This window comes from Ursus maritimus, unplaced genomic scaffold, assembly GCF_017311325.1.
Source record: "Ursus maritimus isolate PB19 unplaced genomic scaffold, ASM1731132v1 scaffold_9, whole genome shotgun sequence".
NCBI classification, from domain to species: domain Eukaryota; kingdom Metazoa; phylum Chordata; class Mammalia; order Carnivora; family Ursidae; genus Ursus; species Ursus maritimus.
This window is the reverse complement of record NW_024427107.1, coordinates 6,154,757-6,175,383: the sequence shown is the minus strand read 5'-3', so window position 1 is coordinate 6,175,383 and position 20,627 is coordinate 6,154,757. Positions and strand designations below refer to the sequence as shown.

The 20,627-nt window shown below is 36.4% G+C and overlaps 1 pseudogene; it reads right to left on the bottom strand.

Annotated features, from left to right (window-relative positions):
- The window catches only part of LOC103677500, a 41,027-nt pseudogene extending 22,528 nt beyond the window's left edge, over window positions 1-18,499 (bottom strand).
- Between the last annotated feature and the right edge of the window lie 2,128 nt (window positions 18,500-20,627).

The following is a 20,627-nucleotide window of genomic DNA, read 5'->3' as shown; positions in this document are numbered from 1 at the left end:
AATTATTTGCTGCTGGATAATAGATTACCACAAAACTTAGCAGCTTAAAACATACATTTCTTACCTCATAGTTCCTGTGGGTCCAGAGGGTCCAGCTGCAATCAAGCTGTCATTTTGGGGTCTGTGGTGTCATCTGTAGGCTCAACTGGAAAAAGATCCCCTTCCAAGTTCGCATGGATGCAGGACCACAGCAGGTGGTCTACAACTACCTTTTTAGACTTTCCTGACTAAGGAAATCAGTCCAGTATTTCAATGTGTAACATAGTACCCTTCCCACAATAAATGTTCAGTGTTCATAAAATATGGACCAGAGTTAGATGAGTACATTAACTCTAGAGGAGTGGAGGAACCACTTACAGTATCTTTTACTGTGTCTATGATGGTAATTCTATTCTCAAAAATATCTGGATGGTATAAATACAGGTGATTTTCAGTTTCTTCTTCATACTTTGCTAGACTATTTGAATTTTTCAGAGTGATCAAGTATTATTTTTATTATAAGAAAACTAAGCAACTTTCAAGTTAAAAAGTATAGATGAATTGCTAAAGTTATATGTTCTTATTTATCCAAAGACTATGCTTGGAAGGGTACATGATTGTGGACAATGGTTGCTCCCAGAGAGGTAAATATACTTTGTAGTTTTAGTTTTGTACCATGCACACAATGTTACTGAGTTAAAAATTATTAAGCTTGTTCTATAAGGTTATAGCTAAGACATAAAACTATAAAACATGTACATAAATCTTTATAAAGCATCTGATTACAAATAATTAGTATTTTTATCATTTTTTCTTCATATTCAAATATTAAATCATAAGGAAAAAGATGAGCCCTTCTTAGTCAGACCAGTAGAAACCCCTGCAGTGCATGAAGCAGATATTCCAGGGAACACCAGGCGAAATGGGTATCCAGGAATAGCTCTGGGTAAGAGGCACTGCTAATTCTGTCTCAAAGTTACATTTTTCCTTGTTCTGAAAGAACATAGTTTTCCTTTAGTGAATCATCTACTTCTAATGATTAATAAATCTAGACAATATTTATGAAGAACCACTAACATCACAAGAGGAGAAATTGCTAAGTATATGTGCTTCTAAAAGGAACTACATATCAACACCCATGAAATATTCTTGCTAAAAAAGTCAAACTTGAATCTGATCAATATCTAGATCTGAATCCTGATTCACAATAAATAAAGGAATGAAGGAACATGCCAAGGCTATGAGAAGTAAATTATCCAAATCCAGTCAAGAAAAGTGAATTCATTTTTTTTGCTTGTTTGTTTCATTTTTAAAGATTTATGTATTTACTTGAGAGAGAGTGAGCAGGGGGGATTGGCTGAGGGAGAGGGAGAGAGAGAATCTCAAGCAGGCTCCATGCTCAATGGTAGACCCTGAGATCATGACCTGAGCTGAAATCAAGAGCTTAACTGACTGAGCCACCCAGGTGCCCCAAAGTGAATTAGTTTTCTCAACAACAACAACAACAACAACAACAAAATAGAGCAGAATCTATAAATTAAAAGATATTTAAGTGATATATTACACAATTGGAATATATGTACTTCATTGAGATCCTAATTAAGTGAACTGTAAAAAAAATTATGAGACTGGGAAAATTTGAGTACTGATGCTATATTGGATGATATTAAAGAATTAACAGTAATTTAAAATTTCAAGTATGATAATATTGTTGATTCTGTTTTTTAAAGAGTCTCTATCTTTTAAAGATCTATACTAATATTTGCAAATAAAATATATGTTGGTGGCAGAGGGTATATATGAAACAATACTGGACAAGTGGGCCAATGGCTATAGGGTTTCAAGGGAGTTCATTATACCACTCTTTCTACTTTTGTTATGTTTGGCATTTTCTGTAACAAAAGTGTCATGGAAGCCAAAGTATAGCTCCTTAGTGTCATTGTATTATATCATTGTCATGTATATATCATGTCATGTATTATATCATTCCTTTGACTTTATTTCAATTGTCCCATGGAGTTCATTTTTCTCATACATTAATTGAGAATTGTACTGTGTAAGTGTCCTTCCATGGAGACTTGTATCCAGGATTTGATTGTACTCTATCATGGTCCAAAGGTCAGCAAGGTGGTACCTACAATGGGCAGAGAGATTAGGTACAATTATGTCCTCAGCACACTTACAGGCTCCCCATAATCAAAATCTACACCCCCTTCTTTGAGAGCACAACCAAAGTTCTCCCAGAGATACTCTGCCTAGGACTAAATACTATGTCACTTTACATAAGGGGAGAGCCTTGCAGGTACCCTCTCTTATCAGAGCTACAACTTACCTGAAGACTACTTAAACTATACCAGACCAGGATTAGAGATTGGGCTCTCAATTCCTTACTCATTCTGTGCTTGGAAGTGGAGAGCCCATAATTCCTAAACTATGCTCATGCACACTGAGCTCACTAAACACATGAGCAAAATGCACGGGGAACAACAGAAGGAGCGAGCAGGTCCAGGTTAGAAGCAGATACAATTCACTACTGGATCTGTCTGGTAGAGTGGAATGTTGCCTTGTTTGCACTTCACATGTGCCTCTATCCTAGAGTTTCACATTGCTCAGGCTCAGCTGTCTTTCTCCCTCTCTGGGCCAAGCAGGGACTGTGTGTGAATCATCTCTGCTGTACTAGTGCTTAGGTCAGTAGACACCCAAAGAATAGCTGGATGAGTTGACTAAATGATTGTGTGTATGTGTGTGTGTATGTTGCGTGTGTGTGTGTGTGTGTAGAACTGCTTGAACTAAATTCTTTCAATTAGGTTCATTTACCAAATACCTCCTTTTGCTATGTTCTTGTCATGGAAGCAGCACTCATAGAGTATAAATTATGGCACAGATTAATCTTTCTAAATTAGAAGAATGAATCTGTGAGCTATGTATCCCTAAGGTCATAATACAAGTTTTTGTCTGTATGCCATATGTCTAATTTTTCTGAAGAGAGGATATTTAGTGTTTGTAAAGTTCCTTAAGATGATCTTAAATGAAGCTGAGTCCCAGTTTTAAGCTCTGAATTGAATTATTTATGCTGTATTGATCTACTCTGCCTGCTTTGCCACTTTCCCATTGGCAACTGGCATTCGGCCATAGCATTCAGTGCCGAGTTTTTTGTCATAAATTAGCTGTAAAAGCCATCAAGATTTCATTTCTTTATTCACATTTTCTTCTTTGCAAGTGATCAACAAGACTCCCTGGATCTTGAAGTAAGCCTTTGGAAAAACCTGAACATCTGTTGTTGAGCTTGAAGGCCTGTTTTTTATTCCAGTTTCTTTCCATTCACTATCTCCCCTGATGTGACAGTAAGTGATCATGTGCCTGGCAGTCAGATAAAGAAACTAGTGGTGCATTTAGCTCTCAATGTTTCTGGGTGAAAAATACCCAATATGGATGCCAGAAAGTTGTTCTTCACAATCTCTCTGTAGAGAAAGAGAAATGACAACCTCTATACATTAAGAAGTCTGAAATAGTTTTCATCTTGTGACCTGCTTCTCATGTGGCTGACCCATGTTGGATATGCTTGTAACAACAGGGGGAAATGTGAGAGGAAAAGAGGAAATTATTGCATAATAATACAATCCCTTTTTAAGTAACCTGGAAGACAACAGAATGGTTAAATTCACTTAAAATTCATGGAAATGAAAACTGGTGAATAAAAAAACACACAAAAAAATGTTTAACATTTTCGGCCAGTTTACATTGAGGAAATATTCTTCGCATAGAATATCAGCTGACATTGTAAACTTATGGGGAGAAAACATCAGAGATCATGGACCAATACTAGTGATGTTCATGGACTTGGAAATAAAGCTACTGTTGCCAGATCTGGGTGGATTGATGTCATCAGCTGTTCTCTCCTAATCTCTACCTGCTTCCTCAAAATCATTCAAGTATATTCTGAGTGTGAACTCTTCCATATTTGTGGAGATAGTATGGTTTGCAAAGTGCTTTTTCTCATTATATCTCTTATTCTTTACAGAAAAGCTCTGTGAAGTAGGTACAATATTGTGATTAAAGTTTGAGGAGACCTAGGTTCAAAGTGGCCAGTTAATAACTTAGTGTCAAAACTCAATTCTGGGTCCTAAGACTTCAGCTCTGCCCATGCATATTATGCCTATAATGCCCTGAGAAAGCCGTTTGAACACAACATAATCTGAATGGGTGTCATGGGCCTGCTAACGACCAATTCCCAGAACTGAGCAGTCTGTGCTTCCACGCTGGGTTCCTAGGTTCCATTTGCTTTCCTTTGCTTTTCTGAGTTATGCTATTCTTCTGCATTTTTGCATTTTTTGTCCATAAGGATTCACTACACTGTAGGGCACCATTTCTCCAAGCCTACTCTTTGCTAATTCCAAAATAAAATCATAGAACTGTTTCATTCTGAAAGAATTATTTGTGATAATCTCAAAGTAGTAACAAGAATAACAAATGTGCAGCATATATGCTTTTTCTGGTCACTCTTTCTTGACTAAGCAGCTGATACACATCAATGGGGTGATCCCCCTGCTCCCCCATCCTCCCACCCCCCTGGCCCCCAGCAGTCCTTTATTCTCCTCTAGTTTGAAAAGACCCTTCCACCAGGGATGGCCCTCTTCCAACATGAAAGGGAAAACAATGGGCTCATATTTTAGGGGTGTCTAATTAGTTGTACCTCAAGGAAACTTCATTAGAGATCCCACCCCAAATGTTATGTGTTTCACAGAATAGAAGTATTTTAAAGCATCTCATTTGTACAAGGTAGGTATTTAGAAGAGTATACAGAGAAAAGTGATTATCATGGAATAAGAGATTAATAGCCTCTAGTTAGATTTAGGTGCTTTGTGCAGAACATTTTATCCTAAAGGCATGACGATGTAAATATTACTGTTGTTAAAATCATCATTGCCTTTTTTCAAATGAGGAAGCAGAGGCACAGAGGACAGAAGCTTGCCAGAAGATATGGAAGGAGATCCTTGGGTTTAAACTCTAGTTAAGGGGAAAGTTGCCATTCCAAGCCTTCTAATTAAACATCACTTAATTTATCAAAGAAGGAGAGATGGAAAGGTCAATGTCACTGTATGGAATGTGATGAAGTTTTGAAACTATTTATGTTCGCTAAATGTTAGCAGGAGGGCTAACATGTCATTGGCTCAACCACTGTTTGTTGTGAATTTGAGTATCTTTGACTTCTTTGGGACAAGGAAGAGGAAGGGGCTCTCTTGCCTTCTGCACACCCCGACCATAGGTAGACAGGAGACCAGGGACTTCAGAGATAGAAACAAACTGCCATGGTAAAGCTTAAACACCGAACCACAATTCTTGCAATATTTTGGTTCTATGTGTACATTTCTCTCATAGAGTGATTTATGGTCGAGATTTGTTGTTATTTCGATTATAGCATTCCTAAACTTTTTTTTAATCTATTTGCCTCAACTTTCTATTTATGTGTGCAGTGTTTTTTTATAATAATATTTTTTGTTATATTATGTTAGTCACCATACAGTACATCCCTGGTTTTTGATGTAAAGTTTGATGATTCATTAGTTGCGTATAACACCCAGTGCACCATGCAATATGTGCCCTCCTTACTACCCATCACCAGCCTATCCCATTCCCCCCCTCCTTCCCTCTGAAGCCCTCAGTTTGTTTCTCAGAGTCCATAGTCTCTCAAATCAGCACAGAAGAAGTCAAACTGTCTCTCTTCGCAGATGACATGATACTCTATATGGAAAACCCAAAAGAACCCTCCCCCAAACTACTAGAAGTTATAGAGCAATTCAGTAATGTGGCAGGATACAAAATCAATGCTCAGAAATCAGTTGCATTTCTATACATGAACAATGAGACTGAAGAAAGAGAAATTAGGGAATCCATCCCATTTACAATAGCACCAAAAATCACACGTTATCTTGGAGTTAACTTAACCAGAGACATAAAGGATCTATATTCTAGAAACTACAAATCACTCTTGAAAGACATTGAAGAAGACACAAAAAGATGGAAAAATATTCCATGCTCATGGATCGGAAGAATTAACTTAGTTAAAATGTCCATGCTACCCAGAGCAATCTACACTTCCAATGCTATTCCGATCAAAATACCAATGACATTTTTCAAAGAACCAGAACAAACAGACCTTAAATTTGTGTGGAACCAGAAAAGGCCATGAATTGCCAAGGAAGTGTTGAAAAGGAAAGCTGGGGACATCACAATGCTGGATTTCAAGTTGTACTACAAAGCTGTGATCACCAAGACAGCACGGTACTGCCACAAAAATAGACACATGGGCCAATGGAACAGAATAGAGAACCCAGAAATGGACCCTCGGCTCTTTGGGCAATTAATCTTTGATGTGTGCAGTGTTCTAATTGCAGTCTACAAACTGTTGTAGACAGAAAAGGTGGGAGTGATTTAATGGCACTTTTGGCATCAAAATGGGCTTATTTTAGCTGGTAGAAAACACGCTTGCATCTTTAAATAATCAGAAGTAATGGGGAGGGGAATGAGTAATATATTGCAATAGTCTAGACTTAAAGCCACAGTTAGTCTATTAAGTCAAGATTATAAATGTCCCTGCAAAATGACTAGCATAAGGTTAGGATTATGCGTGATATGTTTTGTATCCCATTGTAGTCAATACAATATTCTCCAAACTTTCAGAAGATGTATTGGAAGAAAAAGAAATCACTAATTTAAGGAAAATAGAAAAGAAGTACTAATTCATGCAAATTATTGTGCAAAGCTCTTTTGAATATTAAAATAAGACAAAATTATTACAATAGTTGCTATTACTGGACAAATAAAATTATTATTAAATTGTCAAATTACCAGCACATTCTTCTTAGGTCAAATACACTTTAACAACTTTGTATTTTCATATACAATATGCAATCTATTAAAAATGCACTGAGTTCCACATATAATATATTTCACAAAGATAAACCTCACTCTGCCCTGCAGCTTTTCCCCAGTCTATGGAACCATTCCAACTGTAGGCACCTTTCACCTTTAGGCAAATGATAAATCTTATTTCTAGTCATAGGATTTAAAAGCATTTATTTCTATGGCTTATGTGACATAGAATTTGCTCAGTTAGTTCTGATTCCTTGACCTGGTTCTGATTTCAGAGCTCTGTTTCACTTCTGTGACTAAAACCAGACCACCCCAAAGCCACATGCTCACTTAAATCTGGGCATACTACCTGTACCCAGATTCTCCCAAAGTTTTCTAGTGACCTACAAGGACATCCCTGTTGGGATGATCAGACTCTGCCCCTGTTTGGCCTATGATTGACACCAAAAATCCTTCTGTCACCAGGAGTTGCCCCTAATTGCACATTGCACTTCTAGTCTCATTCCAGACTGTAGTCAGTCCTAACAGAATTTAAAAATCTGGGGGATAGAGATAATTGTTCAATTTATCATAGTGTCATCATAACCATGAGCATATAGGTGTATATAGGGATATACTAGTGTATCAGTCGCAAATTTAATGTATATATATATACACATATACACACACATATATAAATAATAGTTGTGTATTAGTAAATTTAATTATTTAAAAAACAGATAGTATACAAACATAGTACAAAACCAAAAGTTACAGAAGTTAAGAGTTCCTCTGTTCCCCAGATCCAATTCTTCTTCCAGGAGGCCACTATTTACAATTTTGATGTATTATATAAAAAATTAATATTGATACAACAATATTGATATATTATTTAATATATCAATACACTAAATAATTGTATTTCATTATTAGATCATAATGTTAATATTTTATATATAAAAACACAGATTGCACATATGTAAGCAAATACATTAAACACACAGAAGCATCATACATGCATCATATGTATTTAAATAATTTACACAATTGAGATATTATTATACAATGTTCTGCATCTTTTAAAAAACGCAATGTATTTAGAGATACTTCCACGTGGTGTGGATATCAGCCTTAAAAATATGTCTTATAGGGGCGCCTGGGTGGCACAGCGGTTAAGCGTCTGCCTTCAGCTCAGGGCGTGATCCCGGCATTACGGGATCGAGTCCCACATCAGGCTCTTCCGCTATGAGCCTGCTTCTTCCTCTCCCACTCCCCCTGCTTGTGTTCCCTCTCTCTCTGGCTGTCTCTATCTCTGTCAAGTAAATAAATAAAATCTTTTAAAAAAATATGTCTTATTCTCCTTAATTACTATATAATATTCCACTAGATAAAAATTTTTATTTTATATTTAGATATTCATTGTTTTATTTGCTAATACCAAGTCCTTAGTCTGTAAGGCAACCTCCCAGTAGTAACTACATATTTTAGGAACCTCAAATATCACCATAGTATCTCTATAAATATAAGAAAATATACACTGGACTCTGAATATATGTGCTGGGAAACAGGCTTGATTCCATAGCAGGCTCTGAAAAGAGTGAAGAGATGGTCTTAGTTTCCAAAGAATCTATAATCATGTGGGGAGAGGTGACAGGGACCCAAAAAATCATTTTGTGTGGCAGCACATTCTCAGGTATATGAGAGGCATGGAAACATGCACTTGACGTGCAGTGACTAGGATGACACAGGAAGGCGAGAAGCAGCCTGCGGAGCTATCAGGTCTGAGTAGCTGCCATTGTGAGACCCTTTGAGCCTCACATCCTCATCTAAAAAAGATTAATAATATCATCTGTGCCACAATGTAATGTTTAATATATGTCATGTGACTAACATATGGTAAGTGCTCAAGTAAATGTTAATTATCATCACTTCTTTAAAGGCCAAGATTTAAAAATAAGAGCATACTTGTGTGTAATTTGACTATACCACTTGATAACTGTCCAGAAAATTCACTTAATATCTTTAAGTTTAGTGCCTTTGTCTGTAAATTGTGATCATAGCAACTTCCTAGATATTGTTACCTTATTATAGTGAGTGAAAATTGGACTAACCATTTTAGAAGGCAATTTGTCATTAGATAAAATATTTTTTTAAATTACATGTGTTTGACCCAGAAGTTATCCTTCTAGAAATCTGTTCTATACATATGCATTCCAATTACAAAGATGAGTTACTGTAGAACTGCTTATAACAGCAACAACAACAACAAAAATCCCAGAAGTAACCTGTCTTTCAAAGACAGAATAGCTAAATTATATCACATGAAGATTAAACACTATAAAAGACTTTAGAAATAAGAAAGTAGATTTATATGTGTTGAAATAAAATAATCCCTATATGTTGTGATATAAACTGGGGGTGCCTGAGTGGCTCAGTTGGTTAAGCATCTGACTCTTGATTTTGGCTCAGGTCATGATATCCAGGTTATGAGATCAAGCCCCTCCTCAGGCTCTGCACTCATTATGGAGTCTGCTTGAGATTCCTTCTCCATCTCCCTCTGCCCCTCCCTCCACTCACTCTCTCTGTCTCTCAAATAAATAATAAATAAATAAGAGAAACTGAGTCACAGCATGACAAAGTGGTTTCCCTAGGTCTAGACACTAAGAAGTGTTTGAGTCTAAGAAGTTTGAACCAAAGTCATCAGGCCCCAGAGCCTGTCATGTTAACAATTACACTGCACTGCACTTAATGTGCTCAGGCATTATCTTTATAATTAAACATGGGCCTGAGCACAGGTCTGGAAAGCATATGCCAACTGATTGAGAGTGGCTACCTTAGGAGAGGGTCAGAAATGTGGGATTGAGGGTAAAAGGAAATTTAAGTTTTACTTTTTATGCTTATATAGTGTTGGTATTTTGTAGTAAGCATGTTTTCAGAGTGGTGATAACATGAGTAGACCTTTGGAAAACAACTTGGCAGTAGCAGACATACCATAATTAGAAACAGTAAAAAACCGAGACATGAAGAACAAATAGGTACAGTGAAGACCTAAAAATGAAAAGGAAAGGAGTTTATATGTCTAGAAAGCATTGTTTCTTTATAATGGATAAGATTTATTCCAGCACTTTGAATATATTATCCCAATGCCTTTAGACCTCCATGTTTTTATGTGACATCACTGTTAATCTTATTGAGAGTTCTGTGTATGTGTAAATCATTTTTCTCTTGACACTTTCTAAATTCTGTTTCGGCTTTGACATTTAGCAGTTTAAATATAACATGTCTAGGTGTAGATCTTTTTGAGTTTATCCTACTTGGACTTTATTGACCTTCTTAAATGTGTAGATTGGTGTTTTTCCTTCATATTTGGCAAGTTTTTAGCCATTCTTCCTATAAAATATTTCCTTTGTCTCTTCCTCTCCTCCTCTCTGGTACTCCATTTTGCATATGTTGGTAATCTTGATGGTGTTCCACAGGTGTCTGCATCTCTGTTCATTTTTGTTCATTCTTTTTCCCCCCATTCCTTAGATTGGACTATCTCAGTTAACCTATTTTCAAGTTCCCTGATTATTTCTTTTGTCAGCTTGAATCTGCTATTGAGCCATTCTGGTGGATTACTCATTTCAAATATTGTACTGAACTCCAGAATTTCCATTTTTTTAAATAATTTTATTTACTGCTATTTTTTATTTGGTGAGACATGCTGTTATACTTTTCTTAATTCTTCAGATATGATTTCTTTTGGTTCTTTGAGGATATTTATAATTCTGATTTAAAGTCTTTAGTAATTCCAACATCTGACTCCTTCTGTGACAGTTCCTATTGACCATACTTTGGTATCTCTTTGCATGTATCATAATATTTTTGTTGAAAATAATATAATGTGGCAACTCTAGAAATCAAATAATATAATGTGGCAACTCTAGAAATCAGACCTCTTCCTTCAGGGTTTATTATTTGCTTTTGTTACTGCTGCTGCTGCTGCTATTGCTTGTCTAATGATTTTTCTGGAAAATGCCAAGAAGCCCACTGCTTTTACTGAGATTTACCCATTTTTCTTAAATAAATGCCCATTTGATTTCTGAAAGACTTTCATTTATTTCAAGAGTTCTGGAAAGGTTAATTTTCAAAATTTTTGTCATTGTTCTCATTTTTATGGAGGAGCAGGTTTTTGTTGTGTTGTGTTGTGTTGTGTTTTGTTTTAATTCTGAAAGTGCTTCTAAGCTACAAACCTTGGCAAGTAATCAGCATGACATATTGTAACGTCAAGGATAAAGAATTCAAACAAAAGTCTGGAGTTGCAAGTTTCGATTTCTAAAATAATGACCATATTTAATAGAAATTGGTGAAGGAAGTAGAGAAATTGGAATATAAATAGCTATTTAACACAGATGGTGTGCCCCCTCTATGCTGAGTACTTTTTAAGCCATTTCCATGTAAATGCAGTACGCCAGTCAATGTTCATCACCACTGTGAAAGTAGGTGCCATTATACCTATCTTATAAATGAAAAAAAAATGAGGAACAAATGGACTAAGAACATGTTGTACAGGTAGTAAATGGCAGAGCCAGGCTGTGATGAGAGGGCCTTGCCCTTTAGCCACTAACCTACATCTATGGATGAGATGATGACTTTAACATATAGGGCACCTCAAAATCAAGGTCTTTTTTTTCCCACCAAAGTTCACTTTGGAAAGTCAGATAATGGAGCAAGGTTTGCATAGGAAAGTAGGAAAGTTCACCAACTATGAGTTTTTGTCACGGAGAGATAAATAAGTAGTGTGAAAGGGCATGAGTTTCACAGCCTGGATCTCAACTGCACCTGGGAATGATTCTATAGTTGTTACTGACTGGAAAGGACATTTACCTTCCCATTAGGGAAGAAAGACTAACCTGAAAAAAATGAATATGTTATGGCAGGATTTCAGGCCTTGCATCAGGCACTCAGAAAGATTTTTGGGGTCTGAGGAAGACTTTCCTAGATCCCCTAAATCAGCCATCTCAAAGTCAGTTGAGAATCTCTCTCCCCTTTTATTTGATGAATCTCCCAAACTACCTCCTGTATAAACTAACAAACAGTGGGGTACACGGCAGGTTATAACCTAGAAGCCATCATTAATGCCCTTATAGCACGTGATCAGCAGCTGTGAGGCTCACACTGATTCATTCTGAGTGAGGGGCAGAACTGGTAGAACTTAGAACATTCAGTTTGTTAGGCAAATAATTTTTACAGTGGTCTATGACTGTACATGTTACTTAGACAATAAATCTAGGCAAATATAAAACCATAAGTGTGAAAAACGTGATTTATAAATATACATTTTCAAATTTAACTGACATGTCAATATAAAATTTATAGTTAAACAGAAAAGCATTAGTCAAAAAACTCTCTTGCATTAGAAAGTGTGTATTTCAATATCTGAAGGCATTTTTTTGAACATAACTGTCCACAAGAGTGGTTATGTGAGGGTGAAGAATATTTAGAACTTTTATTTTTCTGTTCTTTTGGAGTCTAGAAGAGAAACAGTTCCTTTATTTCAAATGGAAGAAAGCTAATAATGGAATGCTTTCTTACTTTATGTTCTTTTACAAAGGGGATAAGCCTGAAAGTCTACATGAGGAGGATTAAAAGCAGGAGGTAAGAGAGTTGATTTTTCAGAAGCCAGACTTTTAGAGCTACTCCATATTCATAGAATAGACTCTTAAAGAAAAAGATAAGCAGAAGAGGTGTGTTTGATGGGAGAAATGGCAGCTTTCTTCTGCCAATTATGAAAGGGCATAGCATCAACAGTGGTTCCTTATATTCATTCTCTTTTAGAAATGTATCCTCTCTTACTTTTCTGCTTTCTTAGAGATGGGGAGGATACAGGAACTCTAAGGTCAGACTCTGCCCCATGATTATTTAGACCCCAGGGGGTTGCCCTCTGAGAATATGATCTTTTTCTTACCTGCAATATTTGTTCCATATTTTAAATGATTCTGGAGTTATTTTTATATTCTAGCTTTCTGTGCCCTCCCCACCCCAGATTGTTATAAACCTAGGAACGGAGAAATCTTTGCTGATACACTTTATATATCTTTATGCATCACTTTTAATTCTTATAGGAAATATCAAAACTAACAGGAATGATTTTGCAAAAAAAAAATCCCTTACAATACAGGAAGCTGATTTTTTTAAAACCTATTTTCAAACACATAGGCACCAACTGAGATGGGAATCATGTACTTCTTCAATAAATTAGGTATATATAAACAGCATTATGCCCAAGCAATGGATATTTTTAAAGATTATAAAGTACACTCTTTAACTTTGAGTTTTCATCCACAGAACAAAATAAATTTATTAAATTACAGTTTCTACAATTTTTGGTCTTTCGGAATAGCTATGATTTTTCTTGGCATTTGACTGCAGTGCTTCTACACAGAGTATTATAACTCAGTTTTATGGAACATGAAGATAATAAGAGTCTTAAGTGAGACTTTCAGTCTGTGTTGTTTGGTATCAACAAATTAACTGAGCTGTGTTGTTCAGTATCAACAAATTATCTGCATACCTAAGAATGACATATATAAGTTCACGTAAATAACATTTACTTGAGTAACTTATTAAGAAAATAACAATGCTATTTTAATGAGCTCAAAAATTTGAAATGAGGAGCTATAGCCAAAGTTGCAGCCCTACATCCATCTTAGCATCAAATAAATTTAATTTTTTCTGTTACTTTAGTTCTTTTTCATTAAAAAGTAATACATGTTTACTTATAATTTGAAAATATGTCATTATCATCACCATCATCATTGTATAATTTGAATCATACAGAATATAATAATTGTATAATTTAAATGATACAGAGGTGTATAAAATAAAAAATGAAGGCCAATTTTATTCCCTAAGTCTTTAAATAGGCAAAACTGCAAGTAACTCTATATTACTTACTTTGTTATTTCTTATGAACCAGCAATATTCTTTCTAAGGTTTTTATAAAGCTTAATAATAGATTTAGAAGGATCTGTTGAAAACTTACCTAAGAAAATTCCGTCACTCACAATTATCAGATTTTTAAGAGGTAAATATTCATAGCTTTTAATACTTAGAAGTGTGTCTGTGTTATAGATTTCCTCTATATAATATTAAAGTCCAGAAATAGGTAATGATTAGGGTATGTCTTGTACTGAATCCTCCCATCCATACCAACATTAATGAGTCTTAAGTTCCATCCTTTTAGGTGGGAGGGCCATGTAAGAAAGTCCTCATTATTTTTCTAAGACTTCATTTATTTATTTGAGAGAGAGAACGAAGGAGGGGAGAAGCAGAAAGAGAGGAAGAAAGAGAGGGAGAAATATGTGGGGCTCAATCCCAGGACCCTGAGATCATGACCTGAGCCAAAGGCAGATGCTTAACCAACTGAGCCACCCAGGTGCCCCTAGGAAAGGCCTCTTATTAGGCAGATAAGCTTATATTCTATTGGCCAGTTTGGCTAACCTTCTAGCCAGAGGCCAGAGACAAAATCTTCTTAAATCCCTGAATCTAGGACCAGATGGGACTCTTGAGAAATCACCATTCCTTATAACTTGTGTAACGTCTTACATTCTGTTCATGCACACTATTCATGTTGCCAATGAGAAGTCATTCCTAATATCCATTATGCCAATTGGTAGACTTCTGGTGTTGAATGTGATGGAGGGAGATGAAGGGCTTGTGGTCAGTACAATAAAATGCGGGCTTTTGATCTGGATATTTAAACTGCAGTTGCTGCTGAGAGTCTATCTCCATTATGGTTCTTCAAATGCTATTTGTTAATCACCACTTATGGATTAAAAGCTACACTAAGAAACATAATTTCTTCACATTTTCTAGGCTGAAGAACTTTTAAATAATTAGGTAAAAATTAGATAATATAATATATGCATAGATCATATTAGTTGACTTATTTACCATATAGAAGTAAAGTACATGCTAAATGAATTGACATTGAACTTCAGTTGTAATATAGCTGGTAAAGTTGGTCAGGTTCTGGGAATTTCTTTATGGTAGACTGGTATAATTAAATGGGTGATAGAGAACCATTAAAGTCAGATAAATCATTTGGAACTGATTAAAATCTCAAAATGCTAGGATTAGCAGAAGGGTAACACAACTATAGATATTAGACATGGGCATTTTGGGGACCACGTTAGTGCAGTGAACTATCTACTAGAGAAATGAGATCAGAAGACTGATGCTTAAATACTAGTCTTTTTTACTTAATAACTGTGATCTTTGGGATATTAGTTAACTCCTGTGAGTGTCAGTCCCTTAAATTACAAATTATAATAGGATAATATATTCTGTTCTTGTGAGAATCAAATAAATAATACTTATGAAAGCACTTTGTATATAATAAATATTATGAGAGCAGTGAAGTCCATAAATTAAAACACTTCCTTTAGACTTGGAAGAGATTTTAAAAAATGCTCCCTGAGGGTATAGATCATTGGAGAAATTGCAAATACAGAATGCAAAGAGAAAAGACGAGATGAAACTAAAGAGGTAAGGAGGTATCAAATCTTCATTCTCAGAAGGCATACCAGGAAATCTGGGCTGCATCCTACCCGTTGAAGGTCTCTACTCTGGTCATTTTGGGGAGGACAGCACACAGATTACATCTGTGTTTTCTAAAGTTCATTCTAACTGCAAAATGGAAAATGGAGTCCTAGGCCAGTGAGTTTTTCTCCATACGCTGGATCTCTATTAATAATACTACACCCAAATTGGACAAGTTGTAGTATCTTAAATATTACATACAATCATTGTGGAATTGGATATAATTTCAATGAACTTTCTATACTCTCTAATATTAAAATTCATTGCACTTTGAATGTCAAAAGACCAAGACCGAACACATATTGACATACACAGACCCATAGTTTACTAAAAAGTCTACTTAACTTGAAGAAACACAATATGAGGACATAGGGACATTCTGCAAGGATATTAGACAGTCAGAATAGCCCCCAACCTTTGGACTTAGGAGCATTCCAGTCTGCGTAGTTACCCTTTATGCTACTTTGGTATGTGTGAGGCACAAGTGACAATTATCAACCTAATTTCACTTAGGAAAATACTCAAGATACATATCTCACTTAAATAGATTACAGCAGAACACATTTCACTTATTTATAGCTGTGAATGTCTCTCTCTGTGCAGGTGACAGTTTGGGTATGTACTCCACTTGGACCCCACCAGTGTCCCTCCCATGTAAAACCACCCATGTAATATATGCTGTTGGCCGGAAAAAAAATGTAATGTTTTAGCCACTTAAATCTTACACCTTAAATCAGTAACATCATTCTCCTCTTCAAGAGGCAGTACAGCATTAGTGTGCTCTGATGACCTTGTTAATATTTTCATAGCTCCTAATAGCAATACCAAGTGGATTTTTAAAAACAAATTGTGCTCCACAGATTATGAATATCAATCATCTATTTGAAAAATTTAAAAATAAAAACATAAAGCATTCTCCAGTTTAGAATTTTGTCTTTCAGCTATAAATGTGTAAGTATTAGGGAATACTGACCTGTCAGTTCTTTAACAAAGGGTAAACAGATTTTTCTGCTTTAGGGTTAGTATTTTATGTAATCATTATTGATAGGAAGCAGATTTTTTTAAACTTTAATATTTATTACAGAAGGAAATAATGTTCTTAATATGCCATTATCTAGCCATGCCCTTTAACTTTCTATGTAACTTATTTTTATAGGTTTTTTGCAAACAGTATTGAGTTGGATTTTTCTTTTTTTCTGTTTTACCCTGTATTACTAACTTTGCTTACAAATGTGAAATTAAATTGTATTTTTAGTGTTGTAACTGTTATATTTTGGTCTTACCTTTGACTTTAGATCCATCTAAAGAATTCTTTTTTTCAAATAGCCTTAGGAAAAACATTTTGTTATGTTTAAGAATTTTGAAACATCAAATCCTATCCACTGAAAGCATAACTGTCAGTCCCTACCTTCTTCCCAAAATGAAAATCATGTTCTCAGAGACCTTTAAGTCCCACCATATTGTGAGAATACCTCACTTAAGCACGGATTTCTCAGATGATTCCACATGAGTCCAACTATTAAAGAAATGTGTGACTCCACAGGCTAAGGATCTGACCCATGAGACAACATCAGGCTGAGAACAACCCACTGGATTTTCCCAGAGTTTAAACACCAGCACCAACGCTTTTTCTCTCCAACATTCTGGCTCCAATTGTGATCTGGTTTCACCCAGCACTGACACTTATTTCCTCGGGTTTTTCGCTGGGTTCAGTACTACGACATGGCTGAGTGCCTCCTCTCACTTCTTGTTCACTGTTTCAGCTTCACCTCTCATGCTCTTTTTTTCCCCCAGACTGAGGAGAAACCTGATTATTCTGGCTTGATTTTGGTATGTTGACCTTGGAATGAAGTCACAATTAAATGGCTATAATAGCTCAACAAAAGGGCCCAGTTCCTTCTAATACCAGCCCCCTGGGGCTTCTGCTAAAGTAGAAGTCTCTATACATCCATATTTTAAAAACTTGAGACCTTATGGACATGAAGAAGCAATCTGCTGATGTAGGAGTCCATGGACCTTGAATAAAGAAATAATGCCAATTTGGGTGATCATTTGGAACCAAAAATATTATGAACATGCTATGGGTTGAACTGTGTGTCCCTCAAATTCATATGTTGAAGTCTTAACCCTCAGTATCTCAGAATGTGGAAACACAGTCACTGAAGGTATGATTAGTTAAGATAAGATCATACTGGAGTGAGGTGGGACTCTAATCCCATGTGACCGAAGTCCTTTTAATAAGGGGAAATTTGGACACAGACACACACACAGAGAATGTCATGTGAATATTGGAGCTATTCTGCCACAAGCCAAGAAACTACCAGAAGCTAGGAGGAGAAAGACCTGGAACAGATCCTTCTTTTTAGTGCCTTCAGAGGGAGCATGGCCCTGACCACACCTGAATTTTGGACCCTGGCCTCTGGAGCTGTGAGACAATAAATTTCTCTCTTGTTCAAAACTCCCCAGTTTGTGGTATTTTGTGACAACATCCCAAGGAAACTAACACAGAACTCAAATGCAAAAGCAAGAAAAGAAATCAAATAGTAATAGTCTATGTAAGGAGAGATCTAGCAGACTCAGAATAGGTTTGAATTAATGTTTTAAAGGTTACAATCACCTTGTAATTACAAACATGTAGAAATTTATAAGTAATTTATGGATCCCCCAAGAATATGTTATATTTGATTCTGGGGGAAAATCTATTTTACATCATCAGGTCTAATCAATAAGAAGGAGGAATTTATTTTTATTTATCTGCTTCCCTATATTTCTCTGCCTTGACGGAAAGGAGTGCGCTTTATTTGTCTTTGTTGCCCTGATGAATGAGCAGCTGAGTAAATATATGCTCTGTGAGTGAGGAAATGAAGGAATAAACCACTGACAGAGTGAGATTGTTGCACCTTCTATTTCACCTCAGCTATGGCCCAGGTCCATGGCACTGAATAAACGTCTTTGAAAGCCGAATCTTTTTATGCTAGTCCTCAGGAGTTTGATTCTCCATACTGGACCTCACATCCAGATGCCAGCACAGGTCACCTTCTTTGTCTTCAAACTCACTGCAGACATCCACAGGACGCAGCCCCATCTATGAGACACATGAAGGTACATGGCACTGGCTGCTTTTGAGATTAGCATCTACATTTTAATCTATTGTACACAAAGGATTTTCCCTAAATTTCCTTCCTTCGTGTTATTTTCCATCTCAGTTGAAAGCAGTATCATTTTTCCTGTTATTTATTTAGAATCCTTGGTCTCCTCTTTGAATCCTCTCTTCATCTCATACCATACATCCCATCTGCCCAAAAATCCTCTCGGTTCTATCCCGAAAATATTTCCTGAATGTAACCTACTTATCACTGTTACTGCCATTATCTGGCCCACACCACCACCATCTCTCATGGACACAACTGTAACACATTTTCAACTAATCTTCCATCTTCTACCCTTTTTCTCCCCCAGCAACCCCTTTGACTGTTTTTTCCCTACAACAGTCAGAATTACCTTTTTAAAGTACAAGCCAGATCATGTTACTTCTCCTCGCCTCCTCCTCCTTTCTTTTTCTTCTGGCTTCTTTTATTTAATTTATTTATAATTTTTTAAAAGATTTATTTATTGGGGTGCATGGGTGGCTCAGTCAGTTGAACCTCTGCCTTGGAGCTCAGGTCATGATCCCTGGGTCCTGCGATGGAGCTGAGAGTTGAGCTCACAGCTCAGTGGGGATCTGCTTCTCTCTCTCCATCTGCCCCTCTTCCCTACTCATGTTTTCTCTCCATCTCTCTCTGTCAAATAAATAAACAAATAAATCTTTAAAAAGAAAGATTTATAGAGTGAGAGAGCACACAAACAGGGAGAGGGGCAGAGGGAGAGAATCTCAAGCATGCTCCCCACTGAGCATGGAAACTGATGTGGGGTTCCATCTCACCACTCTGAGATCATGACCTAAGCTGAAATCCAGAGTTTGCTGCTTAACTGACTGAGCCACGTAGGTGCCCCTACTTTTAATTTTTTTTTAATATTTTATTTATTTATATGAAAGAGAGAGTACAAGCAGGGGAAGAAGCAGAGGGAGAGGAAAGGGAGAAGCAGACTCCCTGCTCAGTGGGGATTGCAACGTAGGGCTCCATCTCAGGGCCGTGAGATTCTGATCTAAGTGAAATCAGATGCTTAACCAACAGCCACCCAGGTGCTCTGATTTTTATTTATTTTTAATTGCAGTATAGTTGATATACAATGTTATATTAGTTTCAGGTGTACATGTTGCTCTTCTATTTAAAACTAGCCAAAGGATCTTATTTTGTTTACTATCTATTTTTAATTGCTCAAACGTAAGGTCCATGAGAGAAGAGATTTGTGTTTCTTTTGTTCCCTGAGGCATTCCAAGTGCCAGAACAGTGCCTCGTCCCTAGTCAGTGCTCAATAACATTGGTTCAATAAATAAAAGACATTGAGAGTCAGTTTTTGGTGTGAAAATGTTCTTAACAAGCACCCAAATATTATCAAAAAGTGTTAAAATATCGTCTGCCCATTTCTTGACTGATTTATTTGTTCTTTGGGTGTTGAGTTTAGTAAGTTCCTTATAGATTTTGGATACTAGCCCTTTATCTGAAATGTCATTTGCAAATATCTTCTCCCATTCCATAGGTTGCCTTTTAGTTTTATTAACTGTTTCTTTTGCTGTGTAAATGCTTTTTATCTTGATGAAGTCCCAATAGTTCATTTTTGCTTTTGTTTCCCTATCATTGGAGATATGTGTAGCAAGAAGTTGCTGCAACCAAGGTCAAAGAGGTTGCTGCCTATGTTCTCCTCTAAGATTCTGCTGGATTCCTGTCTCGCATTTAGGTCTCAGTTTTTCCCCACTGAGAGTATTTCCTTTTTTTTTTTTTTAAGATTTTATTTATTTATTGACAGAGATAGAGACAGCCAGCGAGAGAGGGAACACAAGCAAGGGGAGTGGGAGAGGAAGAAGCAGGCTCATAGCGGAGGAGCCTGATGTGGGGCTCGATCCCATAACGCCGGGATCACGCCCTGAGCCGAAGGCAGACGCTTAACCGCTGTGCCACCCAGGCGCCCCTGAGAGTATTTTCTTATATGGCTTTTATGATATTGAGGTATGTTCCCTCTATCCCTACACCGTGGATTTTTAAAAAATTTTTTATTATGTTATTTTTTATTATGTTAGTCACCATCATTAGTTTTTGTTGTAGTGTTCCATG